Consider the following 25,846-nt stretch of genomic DNA (forward strand, 5'->3'; position numbering starts at 1 on the left):
CTGTAGCTACTACAACATAACTTGGCTGAAATCTCTTCCTTCTTTGAAATAATGAATAATGTGTGTCTGCTTTATTTTATACAGTAAATACAGTACTGAAAACTTAAGTGTAAATGGATTTTTACTAAAATAAAGTATATTTGAACATACCAAAATGGCTAGTTAAAAGCAATCTTCATAAAAATAAGTTCAATGTTCACTGCAAAGTACTCTGCTCTACAAATTTAGATTTCATATATTGCATTTTCCCCTATATCATTTTGTCCTCGATTCAAGTCAACCATGTCAAAGTCACATTGCAGTCTTTTCCTTTGTTCTTGGTAACCACTCTGCTGGTGTAAACATAGAACTGCAGATTTGGAAGAAATGTTGAAAGTCATTTAGTTTAATGTCTCCTCCTCCCTCCATCTCCAAGCCTACCATCTCTAGCCGATGTTTTCATTTGGTATACTTCTATTGGCAAAATTTTCATAGTGCATATGTATTACTTTAACATACATATAAGATATATTGCCATAGCAGTCACACAGGGTTGGACAGGAACCAGTCCCCTTAGGAAGACAGAATGGGAGAGAATGATGTGTGTTATGACTTGACATCTCCACTAATTATAACATACTTAAGGTACTAAGATGTGTACATTTTTTGTGGGGAGGTTGAATATCCCTTACCTCCTTGAAAGTCACTACTACTGTTGTTAAGAACAAATAGTTCCTCTTCTTCAAAAGGTTTCAGTTTCTAGTTCTTTGTTCTATTCTAAAAAGTAACTGTACCCATTCATCTATCAGCCCTCCCTACCTCTGTTGTGCCCAAACACATCCAATCATTTCCCATCACCTATTAACCCTCCTTCCCATCAACAGCCTACCCTTGCCCCCTTGATGATGTCAACAGTAACCAATCAGAATTGGCCTAGATTGTGTAGTCTGACCACAGCCCACAGTGGGAGGACACAAGAACAAAGACTGCATTAGGGGATAAAAACTGCTGCTCTCCTTTGTTCTGCGAGCTCTCCCTGGCCTCTGCCTTGCATGCAGGAGATGCCATTCTGTAGAAGTAAACTGCCTTGTTGAGAAAACTTTTACTTGAGTGTTAGTTGCACTTTGCAGAACTGAGCATTTTTAGCTCCAACAATCTGGGGGCTCGTCTAGGATTCCCATTCTCCTCGAGAAAGGTCTCTAGTCCTCTCCTGTGAGGAGGTGTGTCCCGCTGCCTCATTGCATTGGCCTCAGAGGTAAAGGAGTGGAGACCCACCTAGTGTGATGAATAAATCCGGACTTTCAGCAATGCAGGAAAGAAGCTGGCCAGCAGATTTTTATGTATATTTATGTGTTTCTAGGTATTTTTGTGTGGTCAGTCACCCGCTTAGAATACTGTACATACAGATCCTTTAAAAAAAGAACTGCAGCTCTTATTTTATTCATTAAACAAAATGTATCTGAGCTGCATAACCAAATCTAAGCCTAGTAGTAACATGTTAAAGACAAAAAGACAAGTAAGTGTAAGTCCCTGTTCATGCTCACAAAGAACTCACAGATTAGTAGGAGAGATAGCAAATCAAATATACAATCATCATGTGATTTTTGTTATACAGAGATCTGCTATAAAGAGTGCTCTGGGAAAACAGGAGGGAATGATTTAACTTTGCCAAGGGTGGGGGAAGGTTGAGGAAAGCTTCATGAAGGAGATGAAGTTGAGCTAGGATTATCAGAAGAAAGACAAATAGGTATTTTAGGCATTCTTCTCAATTACATGGAATTGAACATAGAAATGGAAATGGACAATGTGTATGGACAGTGCTAGCCATTTACTATAGATGAAAAGGAGCAGAGTAAGCTTTAGGGACAAATGACAGAAATTGAATGAGCTGAGGCTAGAAAAGTAGAAAGAAGGCACCTTGTGAGGAATTTTGCTTGTCTTACTAAGTCAGTGGTAATATTATATATTGAGGACTCTGGTATCATCCCAAAGATTGTATGTTAGATACTGAAGGTCAAGATCTGAATTATTTATGATACTTAAGATCCATGAAGGGGTTTTAGCACTTTTTCACAGACTTTTACATACATTATTTCCAATGTTCATACAGTTGCATACTTACACGCCTATTAAATTCTGATATTGAGTACAAACTTATGATGTAGTGGAAAGGTTAAGACTTAGAAGCAAAAGATCTGGGACCTGGTTTTACAGCTATTAGTTACAGGATTCTGAATAAATCTCTTAACCCATTATTGTTTCTATAAAACAAGATTAATAACAATACACATACTTATGAGATAATTATGTGTAGTTTGCAGATTATAAAGACACAGAATTTGTAAAAATTGCAGAATAAAATGTCAAGAAAGTTTTTTAATTCACTCTTTTTTGTGACATAAATATTCATACAAAACCTAATAGAAGATAACTCTCTATTTGTACTATGTATAAATACAGGTTCTGACCTTTTCAAGGATCTAATTTTTGCATGGTTCAGCTATATCAAATAAGAAATCATTCTTCCTTAGTACTATGTAGAAATCTAAAAGCAAAAGATAGAAAAAAATAGAAATATGAACTACTGTAGATCAAAGGAGACATGCAGTGAAATTAGATTTTATCAGAGGAAGTTGGAAGGCTAGAGACCCAGACAGGGCTTCTCAAGGGCAGCAATTTGGTTAGGTTTCCAATTTCCAGGATCTTTTTCTCAGCTTTGTGAGTTCAGAACCCTGATTCTATTAAAATGGAACAGACTCTTGCAGATAGAGCTATAGGTCATTATATCATAATGGATAAACTAGCATGTTAATTTATTACTTTACTGTGAGAAATATAACCACCTAAAATATTTACTGGTATGTGACCAGGGCCATTCGACTTTAAAGGTGCATCTACACAGGAATCCAAATAAGAACCAGATTTCTTGGGCAGTACGGAACCAGAGTAAGGAGTTATTTGTCTAACTCAGAAGTTGGCAAACCTTTTCTATAAAAGACCAAATAATAAATATTTGTAGCTTAGCAGACAGTGTGCTTCTGTTAAAACATGAAAGTAGCCAAAGATAATACAGAAATGATTGGGCATGGCTGTGTTCCAATAAAACTTTAATTTCAAAAACAGCCCTTAAGGATGTAAAAATCCTCAACAAAATACTAGCAAACTAAATTTGGCAACATAGTGAGAGCATACACAATTAGCAAGTGAGGTTTATTCCCAGAATATAAGGATGGTTCAACATATGAAAATCAATCAATATATCACATAAATAGAATGAAGTAAAAAAAAAAAAAAGGCACACGGTAATCTCAATGTAGAGAAAGCATTTGACAAAATTTAACATGCTATATAATGAAAATAATAAACTAAGAATAGAAGGGAACTTCGTCAACATAATAAAGGCCATATATTAAAACCTCACAGATAATATTATACTCAATGGTGAAAGACTGAAAGCTTTTCCCCTAGGATTAGGAATAGGACAAAGATTTCCACTTTCACCGCTACTATTAAACATACTTCTGGAAGTTCTAGCTAAAGTACTTAAGCGAGAAAAAGAAATTAAAGGCATTCAGATTTGAAAGGAAGAAGTAAAATGATCTCTGCTTGCAGATTATATAATCTTATATGTACAAAACCCTAAAGATTCCACAAAAAAGCTGTTAGAGCTAATAAATGAATTCAGCAAAGTTGCAGGATACAAAGTCAACACACCAAGCTTTGTTGTATTTCTATACACTAGCAATGAACAGTATGAAAAGAAAATTAAGAAAATAATTCAATTTAAATAGTATCAAAAAGAATAAATATTTAGGAATAAAATTAACCAACAAGTCTAAAGACTTGTACACTGAAAACTACAAAATACTGCAGAAAGAAATTAAAGAAGATATAAGTAAATGAAAATATATTCTGTGTTCAATAACTGAAAGACTAATATTAAGATGACAATACTACCAAAAGCAATCTACAGATTCAACACAATCCCTATCAAAATCCAAATGACATTTTTGCACAAATAGAAAAAGTTGTCCTAAAATTCACATAGAATCTTAAAGGATTCCAAATAGCTCAGACAATCTTGAAAAAAAGTACAAAGTTAGAAAACTTACACTTCCTGATTCCAAAACCTCCTACAAAGCTACAGTAATCAAAATAGTATAGTACTGGCTTAAGGACAGACAGAAAGATCAATGTAATAGAATAGAGAGCTCAAAAATAAATCCTCACATACATGGTCAATTAATTTTCAATAAAAATCCCAAGACCATTTAATGGGAAAAGGATACTCTTCAACAAATGGGTCTGGGTACACAGAATATCCACATGCAAGAGAATGAAGTTGAATACTTACTTTATATCATATACAAAAAAAATAACTCAAAATGTATCAAATAATTAAATAAATATAAGAATGAAAACTATAAAACTCTTAGAAGAAAGCACAGGGGAAAATCTTCAACATTTTGGATTTGGCAATGACTATAGAATATGATACATAAAACACCAGCAACAAAACAGAAAACAGATAAATTGGACTTCATCAAAATAAGAAACTTTTGTGCATCAAAAGATACTACCATGACAATGAAAAGACAGCCCACAGAATTGGAGAAAATACTTGCAAATCATGATTGTATTCTGTCAACATCCAAAATATAGACAGAACTCCTACAGTTCTACAGCAACAAGAACGAAAAACCCTAACAACCCAATTCAAAAATGGGCAAAAGAAGATATACAGATGGCCAATAACCACATGAAATGATGCTAATCTTTTACAGCATCATTAATCATTAAATAAATTTTAAAAAACTACTATGATATACTACTTCAACCTTACTAGGATGGCTGTTATAAAAAAAAAAAAAAAGAAAGAAAAATAGCAAGTGTTGGTGAGGATATGGGGAAATTGGAACCCTCCTGCATTGCTGGTGGGAATGTAAAATGGTACTGCTGTGGAAAACGGTTTGGCAGTTCTTCCAAAAGTTAAATGTAGAATTATCATATGATCCAGCAATTCCACCACTAGTTATATACCCGAAAGAATTGAAAGCAAAGATTCAAACAGACACCTGTACACCAATATTCATAGCAGCATAATTCACAATAGCCAAAAGTGGAGAACAATCTAAATGTTCATCAACAGATGACTGGATAAACAAAACATGGTATACACATACAATGGAATATTCACCCATAAAAAGGAGTGCAATTCTGATACATGCTACAACATGGATGAATCTTGAAAGGCACTGTGCTAAGTGAAAGTGGCCAGACACAAAAGGACAATTATTGCATGATTCTACTTACATGAGGAATCTAGTATAGGTAAATCCATATAGATGGAAAGTTGAATAAGGGTTACCAGGGAACTGGTGGAGAAAGAAGAGTTATATTTAATGGGCACAGAGTTTCTGTTTGGGATGATAAAAAAAAATTCTAGGGATGGATAACGGTGAAGGCTACACACAGTATAAATGTACTTAATGTCTTAAGATGGTAAACTTTAAGTTATGTATATTTTACCACAATTAAAAAAAAAACAGAAAACAGGTGGATATGTATCAGCGTTTGATACACATCATTCAACCATCTTGCAAAAGGAGCACAAAAAGCTTCATGGGGACTTTCAAGAAATCCAATCTTGAGTCATAGTATCCCTTTTCCTGGGTAGTCCTAGATGTAATCCTCTATCAGTTTTCTTTATGACTTCCTGTTTAGCATGTTTCCAAGCTGTTTATCTTCTAATAAATGCATTCCTTCTCTGGATAATGTTACTATGTATACATAGCATGCAGTACAGATGGGCTGTGGGTTTGAATACCAACTTTATCACTAGCTATGTAAACTTGGATAGGTTACTAAATGTCTCTGGGTCTCAATTCGTACATCTTTAAAATGGAAGTAATAGTGCCTACTCCAAGGTTAGGAAGCACTGAATGTCATGATCTATTTTCATGAATTAATATAAGTAAGTGTCTGATATATAGAGGGTGCTCCCTCAGCCCCCTAACACTTTGTCATATTGCTGATCACTGATGAAGTCACTTTGTCTCTTGGCTCCACCTGAATCTACATGATCATCACCACAGTTCTCTGAGATTTAGACGGGCTTGCTAGCATCTCTATCAGAGACTTTCTCTCAATGCCAATGTCCAAAAGACAAAAAGCAAATGTGGACAAATTCATTTTCTACCTCCCTGACAAAGTAGAAATCTGTCTTTACAGCAGGAGCCCACCCTCCATGAGGGCAGAGATTGTCAAAGGCTTATTTTACATCCTGCACATTGTCTAGCAGTGCTTAGCAAAATAAAGAACTTTCTCAGTTTTTAAAAATTGAATTTTCAAGAATTCTGTTTTTTATAACAGGATCTTGCATAAATTTCCTAGCATAGAAGTCTACTTCTATGCTTGTAGCACAAAAATAGTAAGATAAAAACAATAAGCATGGTTCTCTTTCAGCAACAAAAACCCAAGAAAAAACTGTAAGGTGCTACAGGGTGTGACAGTGACTATTTCAAAACTCACCACACTATAATTGGCTTGCATTAGAAGTGCAAGAAATAACAGAATATGTCCAAAATTCCACCATGAAAAAGTAAATGATAAAAGTCTGTCTGATATTCGACAAGATCATATTACACAAATCAGGGAAATTTTCATGTGAAAAGCAAAATATCACCAAATCATCCCAAGATAAGAGAATTTTATCAAGTTAAAATTCATATTTCTGATATATGCCTAGATGACAGTGACATTCAATTTCACCTTGTCTGACTGACCTAAACTCCTCCAAATAAACCAGTTGGGATTATCAACAGTATATATTTATTAAACATGCTTAGGCATAAAATTGGAATTAGGAAAAAGAGACTAACACAGAACAAATAAATGGAAAGATTACAATGAAAAGAGGCTATGATCATTCTGTTAAAATAAACTTTCATGTTGTTAACGTAAAGAACCATCATAGGAGAAGAGAATAAACTATGTATTAGGCACTTTTTTTTTCCCATTTATTTATTTTATTGCATTTTAGGTTTGGGGGTACATGTGAAGAACATGCAAGATTGTTGCATAGGTACACATGTGGCAGTGTGATTTGCTGCCTTCCTCCCCATCACCTACATCTGGCATCTCTCCCCTTGCTACCTCTCCCCAGCTCCCCACCCCCCACCGTCCCTCCCCTATTTCCCCCCAACTGACCCCAGTGTGTAGTGCTCCCCTCCCTGTGTCCATGTGTTCTCATTGTTCAACACCCGCCTATGAGTGAGAACATGTGGTGTTTGATCTTCTGCTCTTCTGTCAGTTTGCTGAGAATGATGGTTTCCAGGTTCATCCATGTCCCTACAAAGGACCCAAACTCATCGTTTTTGATGGCTGCATAATATTCCATGGTGTATATATGCCACATTTTCCCAATCCAGTCTATCTCGATGGGCATTTGGGTTGGTTCCAGGTCTTTGCTATTGTAAACAGTGCTGCAATGAACATTCGTGTGCACGTGTCCTTATAGCAGAACGATTTATAATCCTTTGGATATATACCCAATAATGGGATTGTAGGGTCAAATGTAATTTCTATTTCTAGGTCCTTGAGGAATATTTGTATTTCTAGGTCCTTGAGGAATCGCCACACTGTCTTCCACAATGGTTGAACTAATTTACACTCCCACCAACAGTGTAAAAGTGTTCCTATTTCTCCACATCCTCTCCAGCATCTGTTGTCTCCAGATTTTTTAATGATCGCCATTCTAACTGGCGTGAGATGGTATCTCAATGTTGTTTTGATTTGCATTTCTCTTTTAAAATAACTTTTTATTAAAGTATAACATTCTTACCCAAAAATGCATAAATCATAAGTATAAAAGCTCAGTGAATTTTCATAATGTATCTCCAAACAAGAAAGAGCACATTGTTAGCACCCCAATAAATACCCTTTGCGCCCACCCCTCCCAGTTATGACTCCACCCAAGAGTAGCCATTGTCTTGACTTCTATCACGTAGGTTAGTTTTGCCTGTTTTGAGTTTTATATAAATGAAATTACATCATATGTACTCTTTTATGTCCTCTTCTTTCTACTCAACATTTTGTTTTATAAGAGTCATCCACTGTGCTCCTGCTAGGTATTTTTATTACTTGACTTAAAGCACCCAACAATTCTGGCATTACTGTTTCCATTTAGACTTTTTTTTTTTAAGCTCAACTTCCAAAGTTAAAGATTAAGGCACCCATGGTCACTCAACTTCTAAATGCAAAAGCTAATATTAAAGGTTGTCTGATTTCAGAAAGCCAAATATCACATGTACTTGTTTATAAGTGGGGGAAGCTAAATATCAAGTACACATGGATATAAAAATAAGAATAATACACATTAGGGACTTCACAATGGTGGGGGGTGGGGTTGGGAGGGTGCTGAAAACTTCCTGTTGGGTGCTATGTTCGGTGATGGGATCAACGGAAGCCCAAACCTCAGCATCATGCAATATGCCCTTGTAACAAACCTGCACATGTACCCCCGAATCTAAAATAAAAACTGAAATCAAAGAGAGATTGATTTCAAAGTCCATCCTCCTTTTGGTTTCCTTATGCCTGCCTAGTATAGTTTAAAACAACAAGAAGAACATCTCTAGTTTACTTATCATAGATCATATACAGTGTGTATGTACAGAGGCTTGGCGAATAGTCAAATCTTATACAAATATAAGAAAGTATTATTAGAGCAAAGAAGGAGCTACCTAGGGCACCGGCTCTCTGATCTTTTTTGACTGTGATCCACAGACTTAAATCTAGGTGTTTTTTACAATGGTATACATTCCTTAAAACCTCACAATTTTATAAAAATAATGCTTGTAAGGAAAACAGAGTTAGGAATAGATACTAAAAATCCATGGAACTTTGTATCCTTTACACACACACATACATATACTAAATTAGTCTCACTGAACTAAATTAAAAGGAAGAAGGCGTACAATCCATTTAAAAATAATTTCCAATTGAAATAATTTTTTAAAATAAAATTTTAATCTATAATGGAACATTTCTATAGTTTTCCAGAACATTACTCTTCTTAGAATGGCTTATTTCCCCAAGGTTTTCTGGAGTGAAGATGTGTTGTTTTTGTTTTTATTATACTTTAAGATCTAGGGTATATGTGCAGAATGTGCAGGTTTGTAGCATAGGTATACACCTGCCACGATGGTTTGTTGCATCCATCACCCCATCATTTACATTAGGTATTTCCCCTAATGTTATCCCTCCCTTAGCCCCCTACCCGCTGCTATACCTCCTCTAGCTCCCCAGCCCTGACAGGTCCCTGTGTATGATGTTTCCCTTCCTGTGTCCATGTGTTCACATTGTTCAACACCCACTTACAAGTGAGAACATGCAGTGTTTGGTTTTCTGTTCTTGTGTCAGTTTGCTGAGAATGATGGTTTCCAGCTTCATCCATGTCCTTGCAAAGGACATGAACTCATCCTTTTTTATGGCTGCATATGGAGCAAAGATTTGAATGCATGTCATCATCTATAAACAGGAGTCAACTAATAAAAGGTTTTCATGGCAACAAATGAAAATCTGAGGTCGCACTCATATGGCTTTGGGGAGCGATAAGAATTATTAGCCTGTACTTTTTTGTTTTTTAAATCAGTTTATATACTGCCTAAGCACATCTTTGAAAGATGTCTATGTTACAAGGGACTGGAGATCTCAAGATCAACTTTATCCTCTTAGAGTCTAATAGGTTAGAATCCTGTATAGAAAACTATCTCCTTAGTTTAATACTAAGGATTCTCAACTGCTTGGGCCATGGAGATGGGTAAATGAAGTAATTTGGGCTCATTGACAAAACTGCATTCATAAACCATTCTGTAAATCCCCTCTAAAGTCTCAGATTCTTATCTTTTAAAAACGGAGGGAGTTATAAATCCATGGCATTAATCTGGAGTCTTGTATGAATCCTACAGAATTACAAACTTCAGGGTAAACATGATTTCTCTGTACCAGGAACCTGAGATGAAAGATCTAGATTTGGCCTGGTTCATTCTATCACTGAGAAGTCATTTCCTCAGGGCCACCATTTCTTCAACAGAATTATCAGAAGGTTGGAACTCAGTGTTGTTTTCTATAGTGCCTTTCAGGTGGGTCCCACATTTATTCCAAACTAGCTGCATGCCTGTTTGCTCATCATTCACCTCTATAAGTATCTAATTTTATGGCTTCACAGAAAATTGAAATAAGGAAATTTATCAAGTGACATTAGTTGTCTTCATATGAGCAACTCAAGCAATTGCTATGACATTCACTTCTGGTTGAAAAACTCTGAGACTAGTTCTTTTCTCACCAAAAAGGGGCTTCCAGCAAAATGTGTCTTCTGTGATTCCAAAACAGTAAAGAACTCAGGAAGGGGCTCTCTTCTCTACAGAAGTGACTTAAGAGGGCAAGAAATAATCTTTGAAATGTGATAGATACTTGGCTAAAGCACATCATTGAATTAAAAAAATAATAATTTGGGGTACTGTAAAAAGAACGTAGAATAAGCAAATTAAACAGCCCAGGAGAAAAGTAGTGTTCAGTATTTATTAGGAACCTTCTTCACAGCAACTCCTGAGAATATTATGATGCCCCTTTAAACAAGTCAGAAAACCTTTGTATGCAAGCACAAAACTAGCAGGAACCAAGAGGCATGAGAAGAAAAACACATATCCAGCTTCATTTCAGAGACCAAAGTTTATGGTTACTTAGCTTTGTGTGGGGGGTGGGGAGAGGAAATAGGGGGGAAGAGGGTAGAGAGTGAGAGTGAGAAAGAGAGAGAGAGAGGGAGAGAGAAAGTGTGTGCCTGTGTGCGTGTGTATGTGTGTGTGTGTGTTTTAAGATGGAATCTCGCTTTTGTTGTGTATAGTGCAGTGGTGCAATCTCAGCTCACTGCAACCTCCACTTCCTGAGTTCAAGTATTCTCCTGCCCCAGCCTCCTGAGTAGCTGGGATTACAGGGGTGTGCCACCATGCCCGCTAATTTTTGTATTTTTAGTAGAGATGGGATTTCACCATGTTGGCCAGGCTGGTCTCAAACTCCTGACTTCGTGATCCACCCACCTTGGCCTCCCAAAGCGCTGCGATTACAGGCATGAACCACCACTGCAGGCTGTTTTTTTTTTTTTTGTTAGTTTTCCTAGAAATTTAGCTTTTAGAACACAAGAGGCCTTCCTCAATTTCCTCAGCTTTTGACCTGGTAATTTATCCTTTACTTTCATAAAATTTACTTTAATTCTTTCTCATTTTAAGCCTCTGGAGTCAACTGGACCAGGATTCATGGTAGACTTTACTGTACTTTTGTATGGTAGTATTGTACTATTTAATTGTTTAGAGAACTCCAAAAATTTATTTCATCAAAATCATTGACAGGTGTCTAACCTTGTTAAATTTAGTGCAATTTGTAACTTTTTGCACCCTGAAACTCCTGAATAATACAAACTCTTATTAGTGAAGGCAGGCTCACTAAAAGCACTGATTTTCAGTGAGGGAACGGGGGTAGGAGTAATTTGTTGGAGAGGGAGGCTCCACTGCATGAAGGTGTTTCAGAATCTCTAGAGGTATCTGTATAATTAGAAAAAGCACCTCTCCTAGTCTACATGCTTCTCCTACTACCCTTCCCCTGGCCCAGGTTCTAGAGCAGAAATAGAAGAATGTTCAGTATTTATTAAATAAAATGCATTATTAAAATTATTTTCACTTGTTTCTTTTAACTTTTAAAAATGTGATTACTAGAAAAATGTAAAATTACATAGGTAGCCTTTACATTTTTCTAGTAGTCATACTTTTAAAAGTTAAAAAAGTGAAAAATGATTTTAATAATGCATTTCATTTAACCCAATATATCAAAATATTATCATTTCAGCAAGTAATCATAAAAATAATTAATGAAAGTACATTCTTTTTATAATGTCTTTAAAATCTGGTATATATTTACACTTACAGCTTACCTCAATTCAGATGCTAAATTTTCAACAGAAATACTTGATCCATATTTCAATTTCATAAATTTACACTTGAAAAAGAAAATTCACATATCCAAATTGTTCCAAACAAACTTTTTCTAATACCTGAACTGAGATCAGTTTTAAATTTTAAATTTACTTAAAATTAAATAAAATTAAAAATTCATTATATCCAGTCATATTAACCACATGGCTATCAGGCAAAAACACAGTTCTAAAGGAAATATAAAATTAAACATTAAGTACTTATTATGTGCCAAGCATTGCTCTAAGCACATTCCATGTATTATGTTGTTCAATTCTCACTAGTCTGTAAGGCAGGCACTATTATTATCTGCAGGTACTATTATTATCTTCATTTTAATGATTAGAAACCAGTGCAGAGAGATGTCTTAAAGTTTACCCAAGGTTACACACTTAGTACATTGTGGAGCTGGGATTCAAAACAATGGAATTTGGCCAAATTTCTTGTCTCTTAGGCTTAGGATTTTTCAAGGAAAACTGGGCTATTTAGTATGCCTTAGCAGCAAATGCAATCTTTTTCCTGTGTTTGAGTTACAGGTTCTCAGTATTGACCTATTTTCTTCCCTATATGATCCTGTTTTGACTATATGTTAATGTAAATTAGATCATATTACTTTAGATTACTTTCCAGCTTAAAATCTCCCAAAGACTCCCCATAGCGCTTTAAATTAAATCCAAGTACCTCATCCTGACCCACATAGTCCTGCATGATCTGACTCCTACTTACCTCTTCTACTTCATCTCCTACAGCTCTCACCATTTGCTCGGCTCCAGCTACACTGGTCTTCTCAACTTCTGCTGGAGGCCAAGTTCCTTATGATCTTGGGGCCTTTACACTACCCGGAATATTCGACCTCAATATTCACATAGTGGGCTTCTCATCCTTCAGGTCTTGGCTTAAATGTCATCTCCTCAGAGAAGTGTTCCCTGATCACTCAAACTAAAGTACTCACCTAGGCCCTTTCTATCATGCCACTCGTAATTCTCCACATAGTGGTTAGCACCCTTTAATATTTTCCACACCTATTTATTAGTCTCTCTCACTGGGGTGTTTATGTTATTTATTCAGCACTATATCCCAGTACCTTGAATAGTGCCTGTTATAAGGGGAGGTACTCAACAGGTATTTATGAATGAAATGAGTATATGCTAATTAGTAAGGAAAAAAGACACAAAACTCAAGAATTATATGACCAGAATAGTGGCTACTTATTGAATTGAAAAAATATTATACTTGGATGACTTATAATTAGAACTCACAAGTTGATTTCTGAGAGAAAAAAAAGTTAAGGAAAATCTCTTAAAATGAAACAAAAACAAGTCAGGCACTGTAGTATTTGTAAGTCACTCTCAAATTCAACAGGATCATTACATAAAGGTAATGAGTAGACAGAAGGAGTTGTGAGACATAATCATGAATATAACTTAGCTTTTCATTCCCTAGCAAGCAGACTCAGAAAAATAAGAATAAAAAATTTAGCTTTTCAAAGACTTTTCTGAACACAGTCCTTACAGCTTAAGGAAATCCATGTAATACAAAGATATATGCCATCTGATTAAAATTCATTTAAAAGATATGCATTGTGATGACAAAAGAAGATTTTACAAATATGAGTACACAATTACTTTTCAGTACCAGAAAATAGGAAAGAGTGCCATCAAAGACCAGAAACAAAAAAATAACAGAGAATATCAATCAAAGCTGAGAGCCTCTACCCAAACATAGGCAAAAGACTGTATTTACTCCTTGGCCATATAAGTAGTCCAGTTTTCCTGAAAAATCAGCCAACCAACCAACCAACCCAAGCTCAGAAACAAGAAATGGTCATGAGAGAAAATACTGAGATACCTGGAATTTTAAGACTCATGGTGGCATCCCACTCTATGCACACAAAGCTTTTTATCTGCAGTGTTTGCCACTAGGCATAAAACATGCAGCATTATTTTTTATTAATTTTTAAGAATACATACTTTATTCCAGCCTGGGCAACAAAGTGAGACCCTGTCTGGGAAAAAAAAGATACATACCTTAAAAGGAGAAAAAGACAAGGAACCTACTATAAATATGCCATTAAGAAAGATTAACTAAAGGTATTCTCCGGAAAATTCAATGGATGATCTGTATGCCAGTAAATGAATTCACATTACAAATGATACTTTAGGAACACAAATAGTATAGATAGATTCAAATAATAAATAACCTGGTAAAGGAAATTCATCAGAGGTACAAAGCAATGTAAATTGTTAAAGTACAATTTAATTACAAATATTTGAAATGTATTTGCATTCCCAGGCTCCAAATTAGTTACAAACCTTTTACAGAAAAGTCCCATTAGGAGAAATATGTAATGTAGATGATGGGGTGATGGGTGCAGCAAACCACCATGGCACGTGTATACCTATGTAACAAACCTGCATGTTCTGCACATATACCCCAGAACTTAAAGTATAATTGAAAGAAAGAAAAAGAGAGAGAGAGAGAGAAGAAAGAAAGAAAGAAAGAAAGAAAGAACGAAAGAACGAACGAACGAACGAACAAGGAAGGAAAGAAAAGTTCCAAAGAATCAATAGAGAAATTTGAATACAGCTGGTGGGTAAAGGGAAGACAAATAGATATGTGATATTCACAAGTACTGGTAAAATTTAGGTTGTAGCCATAATAATGTTTTTCATTATAAAACCCTTTCACTTTTGTGGTATGTTTGTGATGGGCTTCAGAACATGGTAACCCTCAAATATTTTAAGCTGAAGGAATGTGAGAAAACAGCAGGAGCAGGAATGCAACCCTCACCTTCCTCCATCTTCTCCTTTGCAGAGACACATAAAACCTTTCTCAGGTTTTATGCATTTTCTGACCTCTCCCTGAAGCAAGTCATAAGACCCTCATGTGACAGGTTCCTAGAGGAAAGGAGCCAAAGACACAGAGAGATCAAGAAGAATCTGAACAAACAGGTCTAAGTGACCCCCAGTTTATTACCATTAGATCATACCCGCTTTGTCCGATTCTATTGCTCCCCAATTATCTACTTCATTATTACATCTAGCATAAAAATACACAAGTTTAACTGTTTCTTCAGGTTTTCATTTCTTTATGAAGCCATATATGTCACTAGGCAATAGTGAAAAGGTAGGTCGGTGACAGCAAAGAGACTACAGAAAAACCCAACATTTATTGTTAGCACTCCTTTACATATAATGACCATTTCAACACAATACATCTAAGAGTTATCGGGTCCTATCTCAATTATACACACATGTGCATATGCATACACACATATATGCACACACCTGAGACTAACATAACCAAGTTATTTGAATATCAGTGAATATTAAGCCTGAGTAAGCCTGGGATAAAAATCTGTACATAGGTTTTTAAATCTACCTGAAATCTAAAAGCTTTTATCATTTATTTTCCACAGATATCCAAGAAAGTGACTCTATCTCTGCTTTACGTGGAGTGGTGCTTTAAATAATCAGAGCAATGTGAAACATACTTTATAAAATGTAACAATACACAATAATTATACAAAATATAAATAACTTGTGTCAAAGTCCTTCATAATTTTCAAAATTATCTGACTCTTATATTGTCTTACTTGAATTAGTTATTTGTATACACCTTTTACATTTCAAGTAATTCACTTGAAATTAGGATCTAGATCTGATTTCTATGTTCTTTGAAAAGGGCCTTGAATAGTAGTCACTCAATAAACATTTACTTAAGGAAAGAATGTGATCCTCACAATAAATATGCAAGATGGCTAGGGCAACTATTCATATTATCCATATTAAACAGTTGAAAAGATGGAGGCAGAGCATACTCTGATGCTATTTCTCAGCTAAATAGCTCATTTGTTGAAACAGGGCTCCAATCTTTTCCCATTACACCCTGATTCAAGAAAAAGAGACTAAGCCTGATTTTCCAACTGAGGGTCTGGCAGGGTGTCCAAAGGAAAAAGCTTTAATCATATTATTTTTTGAATGTTTGCAAAATCCTGAAATATGGATCTTAATGTAAATATAAACTGTTTGAAAACTTCTCGATTTGTTTTATTGCAACATAATGGCAGAAGGAAAATGAAAGTGCTTCTTCAAAATGCTAAACTTGGTTGTAAGTTAACCTAAAACTCAAGAAAAATAAAATTTGAAATATAACAGCTAGCATTTGTACTCAGCTCTTTAGAACAACTCCATGTGTATGTTATTTCTTGTGATTTTTCATAATATCCCAGTGAAAGATTACTATTATACCCATTTCACTAATGGAGAAGCTTCAGAGACATGTGTCAGTAGGTAGCTGAATTGGAATTTGAAACAACTTAAGTCACACTTTTTGCAGTCTATTATGCTGTTCCTTACAGAGAACTAGTAAGTAGCCTTCTAACTGGTCTCTCTCTACTTCCATTCCATCCTATAAAAGAAAACCAGAGTAATCCTTCTGAAATAAAGATTTCATCATGTGGCTTCTCTGCTTAAAACCTTTTGATGGATCCATGTACCCTACAGGATAAAATCCACCAGAACCCTTGGCATAGTATTCATAACACTTCAAAACCTAAATCCTTTAAGATTTGGCCCCTTATTATATCTCCACCCTCATCTACTTCTTCTCTTTACCTTATTTTACTTTATTTTTCAGGATCTAGGGCTGACGATCTTCTCTTTACCTTCTCTCCCTAAGTTATTCCAAATGATTTGCAGTCCCTCAACTTATCTGTAATGAGGCCCCTTTTCCTACTATGCACCCAACTCATCAACTTATAACCCATCCTTCAAATTTTAACCCAGAAATCAATGAATACCCTCTTTCTCAGCCTTCCTAGCTCCTTTCTCTAGATCATCATTTCCTCTTGTATGCTACCATTTATATCTGACCCATAGTTATGGTATTTAAATACCATATTAAAATTATTTGTTTATACACCTTTTCTTTCTATTTGAGAGCAAAGCCCTAAGGGATGTCTCATTCATGTTTACAACCCTGGGATCCAATACACTGCCTGACAATAGCAGGCATCAAATACATGTTTGCTGAGCTGAATTTAAATATACTCAAAAACTACACAAATGTTAACATAGAATTTGGATATTACAAAATATAAATGTTTCAAAGTGGAAAAAAGTCTAAAACCCTTTAACTGAATTATGTACAACAATGGCAGTTGCCCTGAAGGTCCCTTTTAGCATTCTGTGCCCCAGCTGGGCCTCCAGAAGGTTCATTACTTTTATATTACCACTGTGGCAATTTATTAATGAGCTCAGTAAAAGTAAGACAAATTGAAATGACAGCCCTGGCAACTAACATCTCTTATTTATCACTAGAGCTAGTCTCTCACCAGCAGTGCTAAGGATAAGCCTTCCTCAATGCAAAACAATTTTTATGGAGCATCTTCTAAGAGACCCACAAACACTGTGATTGGCACTAAAGGAAATCCAAAAAAGTATAGCTCCTCATTAAGATAGGCAAAAGTTAGCAGGGCGCAGTGGCTCATGCCTGTAATCCCAGCACTTTGGGAGGCTGAGGCAGGCGGATCACAAGGTCAGGGGTTCGAGACCAGCCTGACCAACATGGTAAAATCCCATCTCTACTTAAAAATACAAAAATTAGTGGGGCATGGTGGCACACACCTGTAATCCCAGCTACTTGGGAGGCTGAGACAGGAGAATTGCTTGAACCCAGGAGACAGAGATTGCAGTGAGCTGAGAGCACACCATTGCACTCCAGCCTGGATAACAGAGCAAGACTCTATCTCCAAAAAAAAAAAAAAAGATAGGCAAAATTTGTGTTTTTGAAAAATAACTCAATTGAAAAACATAGATATCTGTTAAAAGTTACAGTAAAGACTCATTATATGATTCATCAATTATGGGTCAGCTACCTCTCCTAGGTCTAACTCAAGTACCACCAGGACTCTTCTAGTTTCACCATGATGGAGGCAGGCATTACAAGAATTTGCATGAGGAGGAAACCAAGAGTCAGAATTAGGCATTTTGGCAGAAGATCTGTAGAAGTAAAAGCCCCCACCCCTGCAAAGGTTTGAAGACTGAACGCTTCTTGGCACCAGAGCATCCCTACTTAAGGCTGATCTCTTGAAATAAAGCCAAATCATAAGCTGTTAACACAGCAAAAGTAAACTTTATAGACACAAATACGTTCTAAAGGAGAGAAAGAAAAATGACAGGAAAACCTGAGACAGAGAAAGATACTCTACTCACTGCTTTGCACTGATGATGAGAGTACCTCCAGGAAACATCTCTAGTTTAGTTTTCCAGAGCTGCTATAACAAAGTACTCTGAGTGTCTTAAAACAACAGAAATTTATTCTCTCATAGTTGTGGAGGCCAGAAGTCCAAATCAAGGTGTTGGTAGTCATGTTCTCTCTGAAGATCCTTCCCCACCTCTTCTATCTTACAGTAGCTGCCAGGAAACTAATACAGACTTTGGCACCAAGAGTGGGGTGCTACTCTAACAAATACTTAAAAATAAATAAGGGGCTTTGGAATGGGGTAATGGGTAGGGGCTGGAAGAATTTTGAGATGCTTGATAGAAAAAGTCCAGATTCCCTTGAAGAGATAGCTGGTAGAAATATGAGCACTGAAGATGATTCTGATAGAGCCTTTGAAGGAAATGATTAACATATTATTGGACACCTGAGGGAAGGCAATCCTTATTTGTAGCAGCAGAAAACTTGTCTGAATTATGTTGAGCCGCTAGGTGAAAAGCAGAACTTACAAATGATAAACTTGGATATTTAGCTGAGGAGATTTTTAAGCAAAGTGTGGAAGTATGGCCTGGATTCTCCTTGGTGCTTATAGTAAAATGTGAAAGAAATAAATTGAGAAATTAACTATTAATATTAAGCAAAAAAAGGAACAGTACTTTGTAATTTAGAAAATTATTTGCCTATCCAGATAGTGTGCTCTGGAAACAGGGCCAGGGCACGGTATAGCTGGACAATCATTTGCATGCGATTCATGAACCCAGTCAATCATCTCTGCAAAGAACAGGAATAGAGATACAGTTACGTAGCAAAGATATGTGGAGGACGCTCTTGTCAGATGGATTGGACCTGCATTGCACAGGAGATGGACAGGATTTTTGAGAATTTCATACCAGCAAAAGTACTACCAGCCATGACTGAAATGGACTCACTCTGGGTATGGTCCCTCCTGAAACAAAATTTAGATGATATAAAAGATGAAATAAAAGATGATATAAAAGATGAAATTTGGAACTTCTTGAGTTGATTATATTTAGTTGGGATTTAGAGTTGATGCTGGAAGGAGTTGAGACTTTTGGTGATGTTGGGAAGGGAGGGATATATTTTGCACATCAGAAGAACATAAATTTTAGGGGGACAGAATTGTGAACTGTGTTAAATTGTGTCTCCAAAATTGTGTGCCCCTGGTATCTATGCCCTTACTTGGAAATAGGATCTTAACAGACATAACCAAGTTAGGGTTAGGCCATGATCCAATGTGACTGGTGTCCTTAAGAGTTAAATACCGTATGAAAACAGAGATACACAGAGAAAACACAATGTGACAATAGAGCCAGAGACTGGAGTGATACAACTGCAAGCCTGTGAACATCAAGGAATGAGCTAGGGAAAGGCAAGAAAATATTCTACACAGAGTCTCTGAGGGAGCATGGCCTATATAATACCTTAATTACAGATGTCTAGCCTCCAGGCTGAGAGAATAAATTTCTGTTGTTCTAAGCCACCCAAATGTGGTACTCTGTTACAGCAGACCTAGGAAACTAAAACACTTCTTAATACTAGCTAATATAAATTTAAGACTTCGTACATACCAGGCATGATATTAAGTGCTTTACACTGGTGACCACATTTAAATCTCACCACAACCCCATGAGGCAAAGAAATAACTTTCTATTAAATCACTCTTAACCACTACACTAAACTTTCTCTTATATACCATGTGTTATGTAATTTGTCTGGTCTTTGTCCCAGGTTCCTGGCACAGATCTTCTAAAACCCTTGGAATTTTCCAAGTGATATAAATATATTTGTTATTCATAAGCCCCTGGGATCACACCTTAGTTTCTATTAGTCAGATGGTTCAATATGTGGGTTAGTTACCAGAAGAACCAACTATATGATTAGAGGGCTGGGGCTTTGAACCAGCTCAACCTCTGGGGAAGGGAGGGGGTCTGGACATTGAGTTACAATTATGCCTACACAATGAAACCCTAATAAAGTCTTGACACTGAAGCTCAATGCTGCTTCCTAATTTGAGAACACACTGATGTGCTAGAAGGGTGATGTGCCCCAATTCCATGGAAAGAGGGCACAGAAGTTCTGCAATTGAGATTCTCCCAGGCCTCACCCTAAGTGTCTTTTCACTTGGCTGTCCCTGATTTGTATCTTTTATAATAAGCCTGTAATCATTAGAACAGCACTTTCCTGAGTTTTGTGAGTTGTTCCAGTGAATTGCCAAACCTAAAGGGGATCATGGGAACCACTCAGATTTGTAGCCAGCTGGTCAAAAGTGTGGGTAGCCTGGGCATCCCACTTGAGACTGGCATCTGAAATGGGGCAAGTCTCGTTGGGGGCCATGTGCCCATAAACTGTGGAGTCTGACTCTAATTCTGGGTGGCTAGTGTCAGAACTGAATTGAAATACGTTGGATGCCATCAGAAGAGCTGGGGTTAAAACAGAATACCACAATTAAATCCTATGGTAGCTCAGTATACTCAGTAGTAACCAGTGTTTGCTACCAAACAGAAAAACGTGGTGGGGCACGGTGGCTCATGCCTGTAATCCCAGCACTTTGGTAGGCCAAGGTGGGCAGATCACTTGAGGTCAGAAGTTCGAGACCAGCCTGGCCAACATGGCAAAACCCTGTCTCTACTAAAAATAAAAAAAAATCAGCTGGCCATGGTGGCAAGTACCTGTAATCTCAGCTACTCAGGAGACTGAGGCAGGAGAATCACTTGACACTGGGAGATGGAGGTTGCAGTGAGCAAAGACTGTACCACTGTACTACAGCCTGGGCAACAGAGCGAGACTCCGACTCACAAAAAAAAAAGAAAAAAAAAGTACTATACAAGATACAAGTTACTTGGTCTTTAAGATCTTTGACTTTCATATAACCACTCTTACATACATTATATATTAATCAACATAATCTTTTTCTCATCTGTAGAATTGGGCTTTTCATTATTTCCCTTAAAAATAATAATTTTGGGCTGATGAATGGTGATATGTCTATACAGAAGTAAAGTACTTTCCAGGTATTTGGGGATTGGGACTTACTTGCTCATGCAAGGCAAAGACACATTCCCCAGTTAGAGGACCTATGGCCTGCTTTAATCACTCCTCACTGATCCCATATTATAGCAAACACCAACTGCACTGTGGGCAGGCAGCAGTTGAGGGAATTTTACTAGAGTTTTGTGGTTGGAGGAACTACATCCAATTCCTTGACTCATGGAATAATAGTTAATTTTCCCAAATGTTATGTGAACTAAACCCTGTAAATACCCGAAATACATTTTAAAGCCAACATATTTAGTGCAAAACTGATTCAAACAGAAAGTGATTTTCATGACGGCAATTTTTTAATGTCTCATCTCTAACTAGTCTCTAAGCTCCTTGAAAGCAGGAACTACACTTATAGCTATCTCTATTTCAAAAACCAATTCACCTGGATAGAAAAGGAAAGTAAGATTCAGAGCACACAATTTGTTTAGCTTAGTTAACATGTTTTGGTGACTTCTACATGCTAGGTCAATGCTAGAATTATAGAAATGAAAGACATGGTCCTTGTTTTTGACAACAGCACATAATCTAAAGGAGTCTGAATATAAAGTTCATATCTTTTTACTAGAACATATCTTTTGCTATGTTTCTGAAATCTGAACAAGGTAAACTGCTATATAAGAGGATAAGAAAACCATGAAACATACACAATCCTTTTCTAATGCCATCTTGACATGGGTTGGAACCAAAACTAATACCATCAACTTTTGGTGTAATGGAAGGCAGAAATCTTAGCGACAACACGGATTAAATCCTATATCTTAGATGAATTACTTAATCTCTTTAGTCTCATATTCTTTAATTGTCAAATGAGGATGAATAAAGTCATTTATTGGTATAGATCTAAAAGATTAAACAAATAGCATGCCTGGCCAAAAGAATACTACTAAATAAATGGTAACCATTATTATTATTACCATCATCAACATCAATATTGTATTTCAAATTTCAAGAGTGCATGCAGTCACAAAATGACAAATGGGGATGGGGTATTTGGGGATTGGGACTATATAATTCCTCTTACATGAGGTTTCTAGTGTAGTCAAATTCAGAGATAGAAAGTAAGAGTAGTGGTTGCAGGGGTTGCGGGGAGTGGAGAATGGAGAGTTATTGTTTAGTGGGTACAGTTTTAATTGGGGAAGATGAAAACATCCTGGAGGTGGATGGTCGTGATGGTTGTATAACAATGTGAATGTACTTAATGCCACAGAACTGTACCCTTAAAAATGGTTAAAATAGGCCCAGCAATTTGGGTGGTTGAGGTGAGAAGATCACTTTGGTCCAGGAGTTCAAGACTAGCCTGGGCAACATAGCAAGACACTGTTTCTATGAAGAAAAAAAGACAGAGACAGAGAGGATGAAATAGTAAATTTTGTTACATATATATATTTTATAACACACATAGAAAATTCAATAGGGCATGGCTAAATGCTCACAGCAAAAAAAAAAAAAAAAAAAAAAAAAGGCTAGGGCAGGGTGCAATGGCTCATGCCTATAATCCCAGCACTTTGGGGAGCCGAGCTGGCCGATCACTTGAGGCCAGGAGTTCAAGACCAACATGGCCAACATGGCAAAACCTCGTCTCTACTAATAATACAAAAAAATTAGCCAGTGTGGTGGTGGGCTGTAGTCCCAGCTATTCGGGAGGCTGAGACAGGAGAATTGCTTGAACCCGGGAGGCAAAGGTTACAGTGAGCTGAGGTTGCGCCACTGCACTCCAGCCTGAGTGACAGAGCAAGACTCCGTCTCATAAATAAATAAATAAATAAATAAGGCTAGGGAAAAAAGGACTGGAGATTAACATCATTAAGCAATTAGGCAATGATAAATCTTGAGAGAACAGAACCATCTATAAATGATATGAAGGGATAAATAATCTTAAACTGGCAGCATTAAGTCAAAGAGATAATACCTATACCTGGTTTCAGAAAACATTTGCATCATCCTAACACACTTTATGTGGAATACAGAGGGAGAAAGACATGGAGGGAGTGAGGGAGGGGAAGAAAGAGAAAAAAGAAAAGGAAACAAAGGGAAGGGAGGAAGAAAAAAGAGAAAGCATGAATGAAATAAAGAAAAGGGGAAAAAGAAATACTGTAAATATAAAACAACTGCTTTAAGTGACTTGGTGCTTTGCCATAAAAATGGGCAATAAAAGTGATAAAGTGATGTTGGTGAAGATACACAAAGAAATAATCTTTTGCAAAAGTTAGACAAAATGAAACACTGGATTTCCTCAAAAATTTTAGATTTTATAGTTATATACTTAGAGCTATATAAGCACCTTTACTTTCATATAGAAAAAAAAAACCCTTGAAATAATTATTACTATACTAACTCTTTATAACATAAGGCTTCCTAGGAATGCACTTTCTATAATATAGCAAAAGAGACTGTACCAAGACATACAGGTACCACAGTGCTAAGGGGAAGACGGCATTATGCCAAGGAACTCTACGGAAGTACTGCTTAGAAAAACCAGACACCTGGCACCCTAAAGCCCTTTTTCACTTGGGTATTGTGGTCCAAACAACTAGGTTGGTGGGTTTGGAGGCAGATTCAAACACTCAGGAAGAGTCCTAGGCAGATAGTCTAAACAGAAACTGAGAATGGAAACCAACAATGTGTAATGGGACTATATGATACAGTCATTTTCCAAAGGACACTTTTGTTGAGATAAAGAATCTCTGATTTCTGATGATAGGATAGTAGGGAAAACTGGAAAAGATGCTAGACCACACAAACTCATCTCTTTCATGAAGTGTATACATTTGTGTTATTGCACTATATTGTATTATAATTTATTTGTATGTCTGATAACTAGATTGAGCCTTGTGGGGTGAAGTTGCTTCATGTTCATTTCTTTATCCCTTAATCTAAATTTTCTGAGAATTAGTCCTAAATCCCTGTTGGATAAAAATCATGGAAGATTTTGAAATGGGCAAAGGAGATTACTGCATATTCTATCAATGGAATCTGGAGCCTTCCAGGATTACCTGATTGTAGAGAAATGATGTGTTACTTGGTCTGTCTTTAATTAGACTTTTTCCCAGCTTTGCCAAGAAAGACCTCAACTTGTTGAAAACTCACAGTAATGCAAATAATTCCTGTCCATTGAAATGCAAACTGTGCCCAGGTAATGCAATTGATGACTTGGGTCATCAATGGGTGTTGATGAGTTTTGTAACCATTAGTGAATTCAGTTCAGCATTCTCTGACAATAAATACGTGGTACTTGGGTCCGCTCTGAGCCATCTTTGTACTAGCTTTCTGTTTCTCACATGAATTAATAAGTTAAAATTTTGTTTATTCTATATTTGTGTAAGATTCGTAATTTTATCTTTTTTTTTTCTTAAGGAAAATTATCCCTCAACCATCCCTAACAAGCTTTAAATTATATTTATGGCAGGGACTGTATCTTTCAACGTATGGTTTAAAAAAAAACAAAACTAGATTTGGAAAAGGCCTAGGTTTAATCCTTGCTCAATAAGTACTGATTCCATATGATGCCAGCTAATTTCCAGTACCATCTTTAATTCTCAATGGTTCATGTATCATATATTAGATGTGGATTAATTCTTGCCTTACCAACTTTCAAAGACCTCTTGTAAGAATCAGATAATAACCTGCAAACATTTGGATAATCTATAAAGCTCCTTGGTCTGTCATTTGTAATGCCAACAAAGTGGTTTTCCTACACCCAAGAGCAGTCTTTGTTTTCTGCCCAAAACCCTTCACTGACTCCTCCTGTGTACAGAATGACATTTAAACTCTTCAGGATGGTACAAAGGATCCTCAGATAATCCAGCCCTTGCCTACCCTCTAGCCTCACCTCTAATCAGCTCTTCTTAACCTTAATACCACAGCAGTACTGAACAATTTATACAGTTGTAAACACTGCATATGCTGACTCCTTCCATCTGGATTGCCCCCTTTCATTGCCTCAGTCTACCTAAAAAACATCTACTCATCCTTTAAAACCTAATTCACACAGAACAGAAGCCTTCCTCATGCTCTCAGACAAAATCATTCTCTTCTATGAAGTATATGCATTTATATTATTGCACTATGCTGTATTATAATTTATTTGTGTCTGATTCCTCCACTAGATTATGAGCCTTGAGGGGTAATGCTGCTTCATGATTATTTCTTTATCCCCTATAGCTAACACATGGTGAGTGCTAAATAAATACTGAATAGCTGAAATGAAATGTAAGGGATTACTGATTACTGTATCTCCATTTTCCCTATAGTAACTAGCATAGAGTTAAGCATACACTAGCATTTAGTAAATCATCTCCACTTACTATCATTTCTTATAATTATACTATTAAACCCTAATTCAGGGTAGAGGCTAGAAACGGGTGTGATGCTAAGGCAAAAGTAAACTGACTGATAACGAAACACTCAGGTCAATCTACTAGACACTTTTTAATAAATAACTTAATTCTCACAATAAACTCAATGATACATGTATTAATATTCTCATTTTATAGGTGAATAAACTGAGGTACAAATAATTTAACTGGTGTGAAGTCACAGTGCTGGTAGCAAATAGCACA

The 25,846-nt window shown here is 36.4% G+C and overlaps 1 protein-coding gene across 16 annotated transcripts in view; it reads right to left on the minus strand.

Moving 5' to 3' along the window:
- Positions 1-25,846, minus strand: part of SCMH1 (Scm polycomb group protein homolog 1) — a 237,750-nt gene that overhangs the window by 194,883 nt on the left and 17,021 nt on the right. The window lies entirely within an intron of this gene.

This window comes from Sapajus apella, unplaced genomic scaffold (assembly GCF_009761245.1).
Source record: "Sapajus apella isolate SASKATOON/1434 unplaced genomic scaffold, GSC_monkey_1.0 scaffold62, whole genome shotgun sequence".
In the NCBI taxonomy this organism is placed as follows: Eukaryota; Metazoa; Chordata; class Mammalia; order Primates; family Cebidae; genus Sapajus; species Sapajus apella.